Source organism: Eleutherodactylus coqui, chromosome 8 (assembly GCF_035609145.1).
Source record: "Eleutherodactylus coqui strain aEleCoq1 chromosome 8, aEleCoq1.hap1, whole genome shotgun sequence".
NCBI lineage: Eukaryota > Metazoa > Chordata > Amphibia > Anura > Eleutherodactylidae > Eleutherodactylus > Eleutherodactylus coqui.
In genome coordinates, this window is record NC_089844.1 from 47,908,776 (window position 1) to 47,924,872 (window position 16,097).

Below are 16,097 nucleotides of genomic sequence, written 5' to 3' on the forward strand. Positions count from 1 at the left end.
CGTCCAAGTTTTACGTACGGAATGTAATTTTCTCACATAGAAACTTAAAATTTGGCATGGGCATTGATTATGTCATAAATATAAAAAGCTAATGGGTCCCAACTCGATTTTTCAATTCTATGTGCAAAAGAATTAGCCTCCAAATTTTACGTACGGAATGTATTTTTCTCACTTTCCAGTGTCATAGAAACGTGAAATTTGGCACGAGCATTGATTATGTTATAAATAGGAAAAGCTAATGGGTCCAACTCGATTATTCAATTCTATGTGCAAAAGAATTAGCCTCCAAATTTGATGTACGGAATCCAATTTTCTCACATAGAAACTTGAAATTTGGCACGAGCATTGATTATGTCATAAATAGGAAAAGCTAATGGGTCCCAACTCGATTTTTCAACTCTATGTGCAAAAGAATTAGCCTCCAAATTTTACGTACGGAATCCAATTTTCTCACATAGAAACTTGAAATTTGGCACGAGCATTGATTATGTCATGAATAGGAAAAGCTAATGGGTCCCAACTCGATTATTCAATTCTATGTGCAAAAGAATTAGCGTACAAATTTTACGTACAGAATCCAATTTTCTCACATAGAAACTTAAAATTTGGCACGGGCATTGTATATGTTCAAAATAGGAAAAACTAATGGGTCTAAACTCGATTATTCAATTCTATGCGCAAAAGAATTAGCGTCAAAATTTTCCGTACGGAATGTATTTTTCTCACTTTCCAGTGTCATAGAAATGTGAAATTTGGCACGAGCATTGATTATGTCATAAATAGGAAAAGCTAATGGGTCCCAACTCGATTATTCAATTCTATGCGCAAAAGAATTAGCGTCCAAATTTTACGTACACAATCCAATTTTCTCACATAGAAACTTAAAACTTGGCACAGACATTGAATATGTTCTAAATAGGAAAAACTAATGGGTCCAACTCGATTATTCAATTCTATGTGCAAAAGAATTAGCCTCCAAATTTTATGTACGGAATCCAATTTTCTCACATAGAAACTTGAAATTTGGCATGAGCATTGATTATGTCATAAATAGGAAAAGCTAATGGGTCCCAACTCGATTATTCAACTCTATGTGCCAAAGAATTAGCCTCCAAATTTTACGTACGGAATCCAATTTTCTCACATAGAAACTTGAAATTTGGCTCGAGCATTGATTATGTCATAAATATGAAAAGCTAATGGGTCCCAACTCGATTATTCAATTCTATGCGCAAACGAATTAGCGTCCAAATTTTACGTACAGAATCCAATTTTCTCACATAGAAACTTAAAATTTGGCACGGGCATTGTTTATGTTCAAAATAGGAAAAACTAATGCGTCTCAACTCGATTATTCAATTCTATGCGCAAAAGAATTAGCGTCAAAATTTTCCGTACGGAATGTATTTTTCTCACTTTCCAGTGTCATAGAAACGTGAAATTTGTCACGAGCATTGATTATGTCATAAATAGGAAAAGCTAATGGGTCCTAACTCGATTATTCAATTCTATGTGCAAAAGAATTAGCGTCAAAATTTTACGCATGGAATGTTTTTTTCTCACTTTCCAGTGTCATAGAAACGTGAAATTTGGCACGAGCATTGATTATGTCATAAATAGGAAAAGCTAATGGGTCCCAACTCGATTATTCAATTCTATGTGCAAAAGAATTAGCATCCAAATTTTACGAACGGAATCCAATTTTCTCACATAGAAACTTGAAATTTGGCACGAGCATTGATTATGTCATAAATAGGAAAAGCTAATGGGTCCCAACTACGTTATTTAATTCTATGCGCAAAAGAATTAGCGTCCAAATGTTACGTACGGACTGTAATTTTCTCACATAGAAACTTAAAATTTGGCATGGCCATTGATTATGTCATAAATAAGAAAAGCAAATGGGTTCTAACTCGATTATTCAATTCTATGTGCAAAAGAATTAGCCTCCAAATTTTACGCACGGAATCCAATTTTCTCACATAGAAACTTGAAATTTGGCACGAGCATTGATTATGTCATAAATAGGAAAAGCTAATGGGTCCCAACTCGATTTTTCAATTCTATGCGCAAAAGAATTAGCGTCCAAATTTTACGTACAGAATCTAATTTTCTCACATAGAAACTTGAAATTTGGCACGGGCATTGTATATGTTCAAAATAGGAAAAACTAATGGGTCTCAACTCGATTATTCAATTCTATGCGCAAAAGAATTAGCGTCAAAATTTTCCGTACGGAATGTATTTTTCTCACTTTCCAGTGTCATAGAAACGTGAAATTTGGCACGAGCATTGATTATGTCATAAATAGGAAAAGCTAATGGGTCCTAACTCGATTATTCAATTCTATGTGCAAAAGAATTAGCGTCAAAATTTTACGTATGGAATGTATTTTTCTCACTTTCCAGTGTCATAGAAACGTGAAATTTGGCACGAGCATTGATTATGTCATAAATAGGAAAAGCTAATGGGTCCCAACTCGATTATTCAATTCTATGTGCAAAAGAATTAGCATCCAAATTTTACGTACGGAATCCAATTTTCTCACATAGAAACTTGAAATTTGGCACGAGCATTGATTATGTCATAAATAGGAAAAACTAATGGGTCCCTATTCCGTTATTTAATTCTATGCGCAAAAGAATTAGCGTCCAAATGTTACGTACGGAATGTAATTTTCTCACATAGAAACTTAAAATTTGGCACGGGCATTGATTATGTCATAAATAAGAAAAGCTAATGGGTCCTAACTCGATTTTTCAACTCTATGTGCAAAAGAATTAGCCTCCAAATTTTACGTACGGAATCCAATTTTCTCACATAGAAACTTGAAATTTGGCACGAGCATTGATTATGTCATGAATAGGAAAAGCTAATGGGTCCCAACTCGATTATTCAATTCTATGTGCAAAAGAATTAGCGTACAAATTTTACGTACAGAATCCAATTTTCTCACATAGAAACTTAAAATTTGGCACGGGCATTGTATATGTTCAAAATAGGAAAAACTAATGGGTCTAAACTCGATTATTCAATTCTATGCGCAAAAGAATTAGCGTCAAAATTTTCCGTACGGAATGTATTTTTCTCACTTTCCAGTGTCATAGAAATGTGAAATTTGGCACGAGCATTGATTATGTCATAAATAGGAAAAGCTAATGGGTCCCAACTCGATTATTCAATTCTATGCGCAAAAGAATTAGCGTCCAAATTTTACGTACACAATCCAATTTTCTCACATAGAAACTTAAAACTTGGCACAGACATTGAATATGTTCTAAATAGGAAAAACTAATGGGTCCAACTCGATTATTCAATTCTATGTGCAAAAGAATTAGCCTCCAAATTTTATGTACGGAATCCAATTTTCTCACATAGAAACTTGAAATTTGGCATGAGCATTGATTATGTCATAAATAGGAAAAGCTAATGGGTCCCAACTCGATTATTCAATTCTATGTGCAAAAGAATTAGCCTCCAAATTTTACGTATGGAATCCAATTTTCTCACATAGAAACTTGAAATTTGGCACGTGCATTGATTATGTCATAAATAGGAAAAGCTAATGGGTCCCAACTCGATTTTTCAACTCTATGTGCCAAAGAATTAGCCTCCAAATTTTACGTACGGAATCCAATTTTCTCACATAGAAACTTGAAATTTGGCTCGAGCATTGATTATGTCATAAATAGGAAAAGCTAATGGGTCCCAACTCGATTATTCAATTCTATGCGCAAACGAATTAGCGTCCAAATTTTACGTACAGAATCCAATTTTCTCACATAGAAACTTAAAATTTGGCACGGGCATTGTTTATGTTCAAAATAGGAAAAACTAATGCGTCTCAACTCGATTATTCAATTCTATGCGCAAAAGAATTAGCGTCAAAATTTTCCGTACGGAATGTATTTTTCTCACTTTCCAGTGTCATAGAAACGTGAAATTTGTCACGAGCATTGATTATGTCATAAATAGGAAAAGCTAATGGGTCCTAACTCGATTATTCAATTCTATGTGCAAAAGAATTAGCGTCAAAATTTTACGCATGGAATGTTTTTTTCTCACTTTCCAGTGTCATAGAAACGTGAAATTTGGCACGAGCATTGATTATGTCATAAATAGGAAAAGCTAATGGGTCCCAACTCGATTATTCAATTCTATGTGCAAAAGAATTAGCATCCAAATTTTACGAACGGAATCCAATTTTCTCACATAGAAACTTGAAATTTGGCACGAGCATTGATTATGTCATAAATAGGAAAAGCTAATGGGTCCCAACTACGTTATTTAATTCTATGCGCAAAAGAATTAGCGTCCAAATGTTACGTACGGACTGTAATTTTCTCACATAGAAACTTAAAATTTGGCATGGGCATTGATTATGTCATAAATAAGAAAAGCAAATGGGTTCTAACTCGATTATTCAATTCTATGTGCAAAAGAATTAGCCTCCAAATTTTACGCACGGAATCCAATTTTCTCACATAGAAACTTGAAATTTGGCACGAGCATTGATTATGTCATAAATAGGAAAAGCTAATGGGTCCCAACTCGATTTTTCAATTCTATGCGCAAAAGAATTAGCGTCCAAATTTTACGTACAGAATCTAATTTTCTCACATAGAAACTTGAAATTTGGCACGGGCATTGTATATGTTCAAAATAGGAAAAACTAATGGGTCTCAACTCGATTATTCAATTCTATGCGCAAAAGAATTAGCGTCAAAATTTTCCGTACGGAATGTATTTTTCTCACTTTCCAGTGTCATAGAAACGTGAAATTTGGCACGAGCATTGATTATGTCATAAATAGGAAAAGCTAATGGGTCCTAACTCGATTATTCAATTCTATGTGCAAAAGAATTAGCGTCAAAATTTTACGTATGGAATGTATTTTTCTCACTTTCCAGTGTCATAGAAACGTGAAATTTGGCACGAGCATTGATTATGTCATAAATAGGAAAAGCTAATGGGTCCCAACTCGATTATTCAATTCTATGTGCAAAAGAATTAGCATCCAAATTTTACGTACGGAATCCAATTTTCTCACATAGAAACTTGAAATTTGGCACGAGCATTGATTATGTCATAAATAGGAAAAACTAATGGGTCCCTATTCCGTTATTTAATTCTATGCGCAAAAGAATTAGCGTCCAAATGTTACGTACGGAATGTAATTTTCTCACATAGAAACTTAAAATTTGGCACGGGCATTGATTATGACATAAATAAGAAAAGCTAATGGGTCCTAACTCGATTTTTCAACTCTATGTGCAAAAGAATTAGCCTCCAAATTTTACGTACGGAATCCAATTTTCTCACATAGAAACTTGAAATTTGGCACGAGCATTGATTATGTCATGAATAGGAAAAGCTAATGGGTCCCAACTCGATTATTCAATTCTATGTGCAAAAGAATTAGCGTACAAATTTTACGTACAGAATCCAATTTTCTCACATAGAAACTTAAAATTTGGCACGGGCATTGTATATGTTCAAAATAGGAAAAACTAATGGGTCTAAACTCGATTATTCAATTCTATGCGCAAAAGAATTAGCGTCAAAATTTTCCGTACGGAATGTATTTTTCTCACTTTCCAGTGTCATAGAAATGTGAAATTTGGCACGAGCATTGATTATGTCATAAATAGGAAAAGCTAATGGGTCCCAACTCGATTATTCAATTCTATGCGCAAAAGAATTAGCGTCCAAATTTTACGTACACAATCCAATTTTCTCACATAGAAACTTAAAACTTGGCACAGACATTGAATATGTTCTAAATAGGAAAAACTAATGGGTCCAACTCGATTATTCAATTCTATGTGCAAAAGAATTAGCCTCCAAATTTTATGTACGGAATCCAATTTTCTCACATAGAAACTTGAAATTTGGCATGAGCATTGATTATGTCATAAATAGGAAAAGCTAATGGGTCCCAACTCGATTATTCAATTCTATGTGCAAAAGAATTAGCCTCCAAATTTTACGTACGGAATCCAATTTTCTCACATAGAAACTTGAAATTTGGCACGTGCATTGATTATGTCATAAATAGGAAAAGCTAATGGGTCCCAACTCGATTTTTCACCTCTATGTGCCAAAGAATTAGCCTCCAAATTTTACGTACGGAATCCAATTTTCTCACATAGAGACTTGAAATTTGGCACGGGCATTGATTATGTCATAAATAGGAAAAGCTAAAGGGTCCCTACTCCGTTATTTAATTCTAGGCACAAAAGAATTAGCGTCCAAGTTTTATGTATGGAATGTAATTTTCTCACATAGAAACTTAAAATTTGGCACGGGCATTGATTATGTCATAAATAGGAAAAGCTAATGGGTCCTAACTAGATTATTCAATTCTATGTGCAAAAGAAATAGCGTCTAAATTTTACATACAGAATCCAATTTTCTCACATAGAAACTTGAAATTTGGCACGGGCATTGATTATGTCATAACTAGGAAAAGCTAATGGGTCCCAACTCCGTTATTTAATTCTAGGCACTAAAGAATTAGCGTCCAAGTTTTACGTACGGAATGTAATTTTCTCACATAGAAACTTAAAATTTGGCATGGGCATTGATTATGTCATAAATATAAAAAGCTAATGGGTCCCAACTCGATTTTTCAATTCTATGTGCAAAAGAATTAGCCTCCAAATTTTACGTACGGAATGTATTTTTCTCACTTTCCAGTGTCATAGAAACGTGAAATTTGGCACGAGCATTGATTATGTTATAAATAGGAAAAGCTAATGGGTCCAACTCGATTATTCAATTCTATGTGCAAAAGAATTAGCCTCCAAATTTGATGTACGGAATCCAATTTTCTCACATAGAAACTTGAAATTTGGCACGAGCATTGATTATGTCATAAATAGGAAAAGCTAATGGGTCCCAACTCGATTTTTCAACTCTATGTGCAAAAGAATTAGCCTCCAAATTTTACGTACGGAATCCAATTTTCTCACATAGAAACTTGAAATTTGGCACGAGCATTGATTATGTCATGAATAGGAAAAGCTAATGGGTCCCAACTCGATTATTCAATTCTATGTGCAAAAGAATTAGCGTACAAATTTTACGTACAGAATCCAATTTTCTCACATAGAAACTTAAAATTTGGCACGGGCATTGTATATGTTCAAAATAGGAAAAACTAATGGGTCTAAACTCGATTATTCAATTCTATGCGCAAAAGAATTAGCGTCAAAATTTTCCGTACGGAATGTATTTTTCTCACTTTCCAGTGTCATAGAAATGTGAAATTTGGCACGAGCATTGATTATGTCATAAATAGGAAAAGCTAATGGGTCCCAACTCGATTATTCAATTCTATGCGCAAAAGAATTAGCGTCCAAATTTTACGTACACAATCCAATTTTCTCACATAGAAACTTAAAACTTGGCACAGACATTGAATATGTTCTAAATAGGAAAAACTAATGGGTCCAACTCGATTATTCAATTCTATGTGCAAAAGAATTAGCCTCCAAATTTTATGTACGGAATCCAATTTTCTCACATAGAAACTTGAAATTTGGCATGAGCATTGATTATGTCATAAATAGGAAAAGCTAATGGGTCCCAACTCGATTATTCAACTCTATGTGCCAAAGAATTAGCCTCCAAATTTTACGTACGGAATCCAATTTTCTCACATAGAAACTTGAAATTTGGCTCGAGCATTGATTATGTCATAAATATGAAAAGCTAATGGGTCCCAACTCGATTATTCAATTCTATGCGCAAACGAATTAGCGTCCAAATTTTACGTACAGAATCCAATTTTCTCACATAGAAACTTAAAATTTGGCACGGGCATTGTTTATGTTCAAAATAGGAAAAACTAATGCGTCTCAACTCGATTATTCAATTCTATGCGCAAAAGAATTAGCGTCAAAATTTTCCGTACGGAATGTATTTTTCTCACTTTCCAGTGTCATAGAAACGTGAAATTTGTCACGAGCATTGATTATGTCATAAATAGGAAAAGCTAATGGGTCCTAACTCGATTATTCAATTCTATGTGCAAAAGAATTAGCGTCAAAATTTTACGCATGGAATGTTTTTTTCTCACTTTCCAGTGTCATAGAAACGTGAAATTTGGCACGAGCATTGATTATGTCATAAATAGGAAAAGCTAATGGGTCCCAACTCGATTATTCAATTCTATGTGCAAAAGAATTAGCATCCAAATTTTACGAACGGAATCCAATTTTCTCACATAGAAACTTGAAATTTGGCACGAGCATTGATTATGTCATAAATAGGAAAAGCTAATGGGTCCCAACTACGTTATTTAATTCTATGCGCAAAAGAATTAGCGTCCAAATGTTACGTACGGACTGTAATTTTCTCACATAGAAACTTAAAATTTGGCATGGCCATTGATTATGTCATAAATAAGAAAAGCAAATGGGTTCTAACTCGATTATTCAATTCTATGTGCAAAAGAATTAGCCTCCAAATTTTACGCACGGAATCCAATTTTCTCACATAGAAACTTGAAATTTGGCACGAGCATTGATTATGTCATAAATAGGAAAAGCTAATGGGTCCCAACTCGATTTTTCAATTCTATGCGCAAAAGAATTAGCGTCCAAATTTTACGTACAGAATCTAATTTTCTCACATAGAAACTTGAAATTTGGCACGGGCATTGTATATGTTCAAAATAGGAAAAACTAATGGGTCTCAACTCGATTATTCAATTCTATGCGCAAAAGAATTAGCGTCAAAATTTTCCGTACGGAATGTATTTTTCTCACTTTCCAGTGTCATAGAAACGTGAAATTTGGCACGAGCATTGATTATGTCATAAATAGGAAAAGCTAATGGGTCCTAACTCGATTATTCAATTCTATGTGCAAAAGAATTAGCGTCAAAATTTTACGTATGGAATGTATTTTTCTCACTTTCCAGTGTCATAGAAACGTGAAATTTGGCACGAGCATTGATTATGTCATAAATAGGAAAAGCTAATGGGTCCCAACTCGATTATTCAATTCTATGTGCAAAAGAATTAGCATCCAAATTTTACGTACGGAATCCAATTTTCTCACATAGAAACTTGAAATTTGGCACGAGCATTGATTATGTCATAAATAGGAAAAACTAATGGGTCCCTATTCCGTTATTTAATTCTATGCGCAAAAGAATTAGCGTCCAAATGTTACGTACGGAATGTAATTTTCTCACATAGAAACTTAAAATTTGGCACGGGCATTGATTATGTCATAAATAAGAAAAGCTAATGGGTCCTAACTCGATTTTTCAACTCTATGTGCAAAAGAATTAGCCTCCAAATTTTACGTACGGAATCCAATTTTCTCACATAGAAACTTGAAATTTGGCACGAGCATTGATTATGTCATGAATAGGAAAAGCTAATGGGTCCCAACTCGATTATTCAATTCTATGTGCAAAAGAATTAGCGTACAAATTTTACGTACAGAATCCAATTTTCTCACATAGAAACTTAAAATTTGGCACGGGCATTGTATATGTTCAAAATAGGAAAAACTAATGGGTCTAAACTCGATTATTCAATTCTATGCGCAAAAGAATTAGCGTCAAAATTTTCCGTACGGAATGTATTTTTCTCACTTTCCAGTGTCATAGAAATGTGAAATTTGGCACGAGCATTGATTATGTCATAAATAGGAAAAGCTAATGGGTCCCAACTCGATTATTCAATTCTATGCGCAAAAGAATTAGCGTCCAAATTTTACGTACACAATCCAATTTTCTCACATAGAAACTTAAAACTTGGCACAGACATTGAATATGTTCTAAATAGGAAAAACTAATGGGTCCAACTCGATTATTCAATTCTATGTGCAAAAGAATTAGCCTCCAAATTTTATGTACGGAATCCAATTTTCTCACATAGAAACTTGAAATTTGGCATGAGCATTGATTATGTCATAAATAGGAAAAGCTAATGGGTCCCAACTCGATTATTCAATTCTATGTGCAAAAGAATTAGCCTCCAAATTTTACGTACGGAATCCAATTTTCTCACATAGAAACTTGAAATTTGGCACGTGCATTGATTATGTCATAAATAGGAAAAGCTAATGGGTCCCAACTCGATTTTTCAACTCTATGTGCCAAAGAATTAGCCTCCAAATTTTACGTACGGAATCCAATTTTCTCACATAGAAACTTGAAATTTGGCTCGAGCATTGATTATGTCATAAATAGGAAAAGCTAATGGGTCCCAACTCGATTATTCAATTCTATGCGCAAACGAATTAGCGTCCAAATTTTACGTACAGAATCCAATTTTCTCACATAGAAACTTAAAATTTGGCACGGGCATTGTTTATGTTCAAAATAGGAAAAACTAATGCGTCTCAACTCGATTATTCAATTCTATGCGCAAAAGAATTAGCGTCAAAATTTTCCGTACGGAATGTATTTTTCTCACTTTCCAGTGTCATAGAAACGTGAAATTTGTCACGAGCATTGATTATGTCATAAATAGGAAAAGCTAATGGGTCCTAACTCGATTATTCAATTCTATGTGCAAAAGAATTAGCGTCAAAATTTTACGCATGGAATGTTTTTTTCTCACTTTCCAGTGTCATAGAAACGTGAAATTTGGCACGAGCATTGATTATGTCATAAATAGGAAAAGCTAATGGGTCCCAACTCGATTATTCAATTCTATGTGCAAAAGAATTAGCATCCAAATTTTACGAACGGAATCCAATTTTCTCACATAGAAACTTGAAATTTGGCACGAGCATTGATTATGTCATAAATAGGAAAAGCTAATGGGTCCCAACTACGTTATTTAATTCTATGCGCAAAAGAATTAGCGTCCAAATGTTACGTACGGACTGTAATTTTCTCACATAGAAACTTAAAATTTGGCATGGGCATTGATTATGTCATAAATAAGAAAAGCAAATGGGTTCTAACTCGATTATTCAATTCTATGTGCAAAAGAATTAGCCTCCAAATTTTACGCACGGAATCCAATTTTCTCACATAGAAACTTGAAATTTGGCACGAGCATTGATTATGTCATAAATAGGAAAAGCTAATGGGTCCCAACTCGATTTTTCAATTCTATGCGCAAAAGAATTAGCGTCCAAATTTTACGTACAGAATCTAATTTTCTCACATAGAAACTTGAAATTTGGCACGGGCATTGTATATGTTCAAAATAGGAAAAACTAATGGGTCCCAACTACGTTATTTAATTCTATGCGCAAAAGAATTAGCGTCCAAATGTTACGTACGGACTGTAATTTTCTCACATAGAAACTTAAAATTTGGCATGGGCATTGATTATGTCATAAATAAGAAAAGCAAATGGGTTCTAACTCGATTATTCAATTCTATGTGCAAAAGAATTAGCCTCCAAATTTTACGCACGGAATCCAATTTTCTCACATAGAAACTTGAAATTTGGCACGAGCATTGATTATGTCATAAATAGGAAAAGCTAATGGCTCCCAACTCGATTTTTCAACTCTATGTGCAAAAGAATTAGCCTCCAAATTTTATGTACGGAATCCAATTTTCTCACATAGAAACTTGAAATTTGGCACGAGCATTGATTATGTCATAAATAGGAAAAGCTAATGGGTCCCAACTCGATTATTCAATTCTATGTGCAAAAGAATTAGCGTCCAAATTTTACGTACAGAATCCAATTTTCTCACATAGAAACTTAAAATTTGGCACGGGCATTCTATATGTTCAAAATAGGAAAAACTAATGGGGCTCAACTCGATTATTCAATTCTATGCGCAAAAGAATTAGCGTCAAAATTTTCCGTACGGAATGTATTTTTCTCACTTTCCAGTGTCATAGAAACGTGAAATTTGGCACGAGCATTGATTATGTCATAAATAGGAAAAGCTAATGGGTCCTAACTCGATTATTCAATTCTATGTGCAAAAGAATTAGCGTCAAAATTTTACGTATGGAATGTATTTTTCTCACTTTCCAGTGTCATAGAAACGTGAAATTTGGCACGAGCATTGATTATGTCATAAATAGGAAAAGCTAATGGGTCCCAACTCGATTATTCAATTCTATGTGCAAAAGAATTAGCATCCAAATTTTACGTACGGAATCCAATTTTCTCACATAGAAACTTGAAATTTGGCACGAGCATTGATTATGTCATAAATAGGAAAAACTAATGGGTCCCTATTCCGTTATTTAATTCTATGCGCAAAAGAATTAGCGTCCAAATGTTACGTACGGAATGTAATTTTCTCACATAGAAACTTAAAATTTGGCACGGGCATTGATTATGACATAAATAAGAAAAGCTAATGGGTCCTAACTCGATTTTTCAACTCTATGTGCAAAAGAATTAGCCTCCAAATTTTACGTACGGAATCCAATTTTCTCACATAGAAACTTGAAATTTGGCACGAGCATTGATTATGTCATGAATAGGAAAAGCTAATGGGTCCCAACTCGATTATTCAATTCTATGTGCAAAAGAATTAGCGTACAAATTTTACGTACAGAATCCAATTTTCTCACATAGAAACTTAAAATTTGGCACGGGCATTGTATATGTTCAAAATAGGAAAAACTAATGGGTCTAAACTCGATTATTCAATTCTATGCGCAAAAGAATTAGCGTCAAAATTTTCCGTACGGAATGTATTTTTCTCACTTTCCAGTGTCATAGAAATGTGAAATTTGGCACGAGCATTGATTATGTCATAAATAGGAAAAGCTAATGGGTCCCAACTCGATTATTCAATTCTATGCGCAAAAGAATTAGCGTCCAAATTTTACGTACACAATCCAATTTTCTCACATAGAAACTTAAAACTTGGCACAGACATTGAATATGTTCTAAATAGGAAAAACTAATGGGTCCAACTCGATTATTCAATTCTATGTGCAAAAGAATTAGCCTCCAAATTTTATGTACGGAATCCAATTTTCTCACATAGAAACTTGAAATTTGGCATGAGCATTGATTATGTCATAAATAGGAAAAGCTAATGGGTCCCAACTCGATTATTCAATTCTATGTGCAAAAGAATTAGCCTCCAAATTTTACGTACGGAATCCAATTTTCTCACATAGAAACTTGAAATTTGGCACGTGCATTGATTATGTCATAAATAGGAAAAGCTAATGGGTCCCAACTCGATTTTTCAACTCTATGTGCCAAAGAATTAGCCTCCAAATTTTACGTACGGAATCCAATTTTCTCACATAGAAACTTGAAATTTGGCTCGAGCATTGATTATGTCATAAATAGGAAAAGCTAATGGGTCCCAACTCGATTATTCAATTCTATGCGCAAACGAATTAGCGTCCAAATTTTACGTACAGAATCCAATTTTCTCACATAGAAACTTAAAATTTGGCACGGGCATTGTTTATGTTCAAAATAGGAAAAACTAATGCGTCTCAACTCGATTATTCAATTCTATGCGCAAAAGAATTAGCGTCAAAATTTTCCGTACGGAATGTATTTTTCTCACTTTCCAGTGTCATAGAAACGTGAAATTTGTCACGAGCATTGATTATGTCATAAATAGGAAAAGCTAATGGGTCCTAACTCGATTATTCAATTCTATGTGCAAAAGAATTAGCGTCAAAATTTTACGCATGGAATGTTTTTTTCTCACTTTCCAGTGTCATAGAAACGTGAAATTTGGCACGAGCATTGATTATGTCATAAATAGGAAAAGCTAATGGGTCCCAACTCGATTATTCAATTCTATGTGCAAAAGAATTAGCATCCAAATTTTACGAACGGAATCCAATTTTCTCACATAGAAACTTGAAATTTGGCACGAGCATTGATTATGTCATAAATAGGAAAAGCTAATGGGTCCCAACTACGTTATTTAATTCTATGCGCAAAAGAATTAGCGTCCAAATGTTACGTACGGACTGTAATTTTCTCACATAGAAACTTAAAATTTGGCATGGGCATTGATTATGTCATAAATAAGAAAAGCAAATGGGTTCTAACTCGATTATTCAATTCTATGTGCAAAAGAATTAGCCTCCAAATTTTACGCACGGAATCCAATTTTCTCACATAGAAACTTGAAATTTGGCACGAGCATTGATTATGTCATAAATAGGAAAAGCTAATGGGTCCCAACTCGATTTTTCAATTCTATGCGCAAAAGAATTAGCGTCCAAATTTTACGTACAGAATCTAATTTTCTCACATAGAAACTTGAAATTTGGCACGGGCATTGTATATGTTCAAAATAGGAAAAACTAATGGGTCTCAACTCGATTATTCAATTCTATGCGCAAAAGAATTAGCGTCAAAATTTTCCGTACGGAATGTATTTTTCTCACTTTCCAGTGTCATAGAAACGTGAAATTTGGCACGAGCATTGATTATGTCATAAATAGGAAAAGCTAATGGGTCCTAACTCGATTATTCAATTCTATGTGCAAAAGAATTAGCGTCAAAATTTTACGTATGGAATGTATTTTTCTCACTTTCCAGTGTCATAGAAACGTGAAATTTGGCACGAGCATTGATTATGTCATAAATAGGAAAAGCTAATGGGTCCCAACTCGATTATTCAATTCTATGTGCAAAAGAATTAGCATCCAAATTTTACGTACGGAATCCAATTTTCTCACATAGAAACTTGAAATTTGGCACGAGCATTGATTATGTCATAAATAGGAAAAACTAATGGGTCCCTATTCCGTTATTTAATTCTATGCGCAAAAGAATTAGCGTCCAAATGTTACGTACGGAATGTAATTTTCTCACATAGAAACTTAAAATTTGGCACGGGCATTGATTATGTCATAAATAAGAAAAGCTAATGGGTCCTAACTCGATTATTCAATTCTATGTGCAAAAGAATTAGCCTTCAAATTTTACGTACGGAACCCAATTTTCTCACATAGAAACTTGAAATTTGGCACGAGCATTGATTATGTCATAAATAGGAAAAGCTAATGGGTCCCAACTCGATTATTCAATTCTATGCGCAAAAGAATTAGCGTCCAAATTTTACGTACACAATCCAATTTTCTCACATAGAAACGTAAAATTTGGCACGGGCATTGAATATGTTCTAAATAGGAAAAACTAATGGGTCCCAACTCGATTATTCAATTCTATGCGCAAAAGAATTAGCGTCAAAATTTAACGTACGGAATGTATTTTTCTCACTTTCCAGTGTCATAGAAACGTGAAATTTGGCACGAGCATTGATTATGTTATAAATAGGAAAAGCTAATAGGTCCAACTCGATTATTCAATTCTATGAGCAAAAGAATTAGCCTCCAAATTTTATGTACGGAATCCAATTTTCTCACATAGAAACTTGAAATTTGGCACAAGCATTGATTATGTCATGAATAGGAAAAGCTAATGGGTCCCAACTCGATTATTCAATTCTATGCGCAAAAGAATTAGCGTCCAAATTTTACGTACAGAATCCAATTTTCTCACATAGAAACTTAAAATTTGGCACGGGCATTGTATATGTTCAAAATAGGAAAAACTAATGGGTCTCAACTCGATTATTCAATTCTATGTGCAAAAGAATTAGCGTCAAAATTTTCCGTACGGAATGTATTTTTCTCACTTTCCAGTGTCATAGAAACGTGAAATTTGGCACGAGCATTGATTATGTCATAAATAGGAAAAGCTAATGGGTCCTAACTCGATTATTCAATTCTATGTGCAAAAGAATTAGCGTCAAAATTTTACGTACGGAATGTATTTTTCTCACTTTCCAGTGTCATAGAAACGTGAAATTTGGCACGAGCATTGATTATGTCATAAATAGGAAAAGCTAATGGGTCCCAACTCGATTTTTCAACTCTATGTGCAAAAGAATTAGCCTCCAAATTTTACGTACGGAATCCAATTTTCTCACATAGAAACTTGAAATTTGGCACGAGCATTGATTATGTCATAAATAGGAAAAGCTAATGGGTCCCAACTCGATTATTCAATTCTATGTGCAAAAGAATTAGCGTACAAATTTTACGTACAGAATCCAATTTTCTCACATAGAAACTTAAACTTTGGCACGGGCATTGTATATGTTCAAAATAGGAAAAACTAATGGGTCTCAACTCGATTATTCAATTCTATGCGC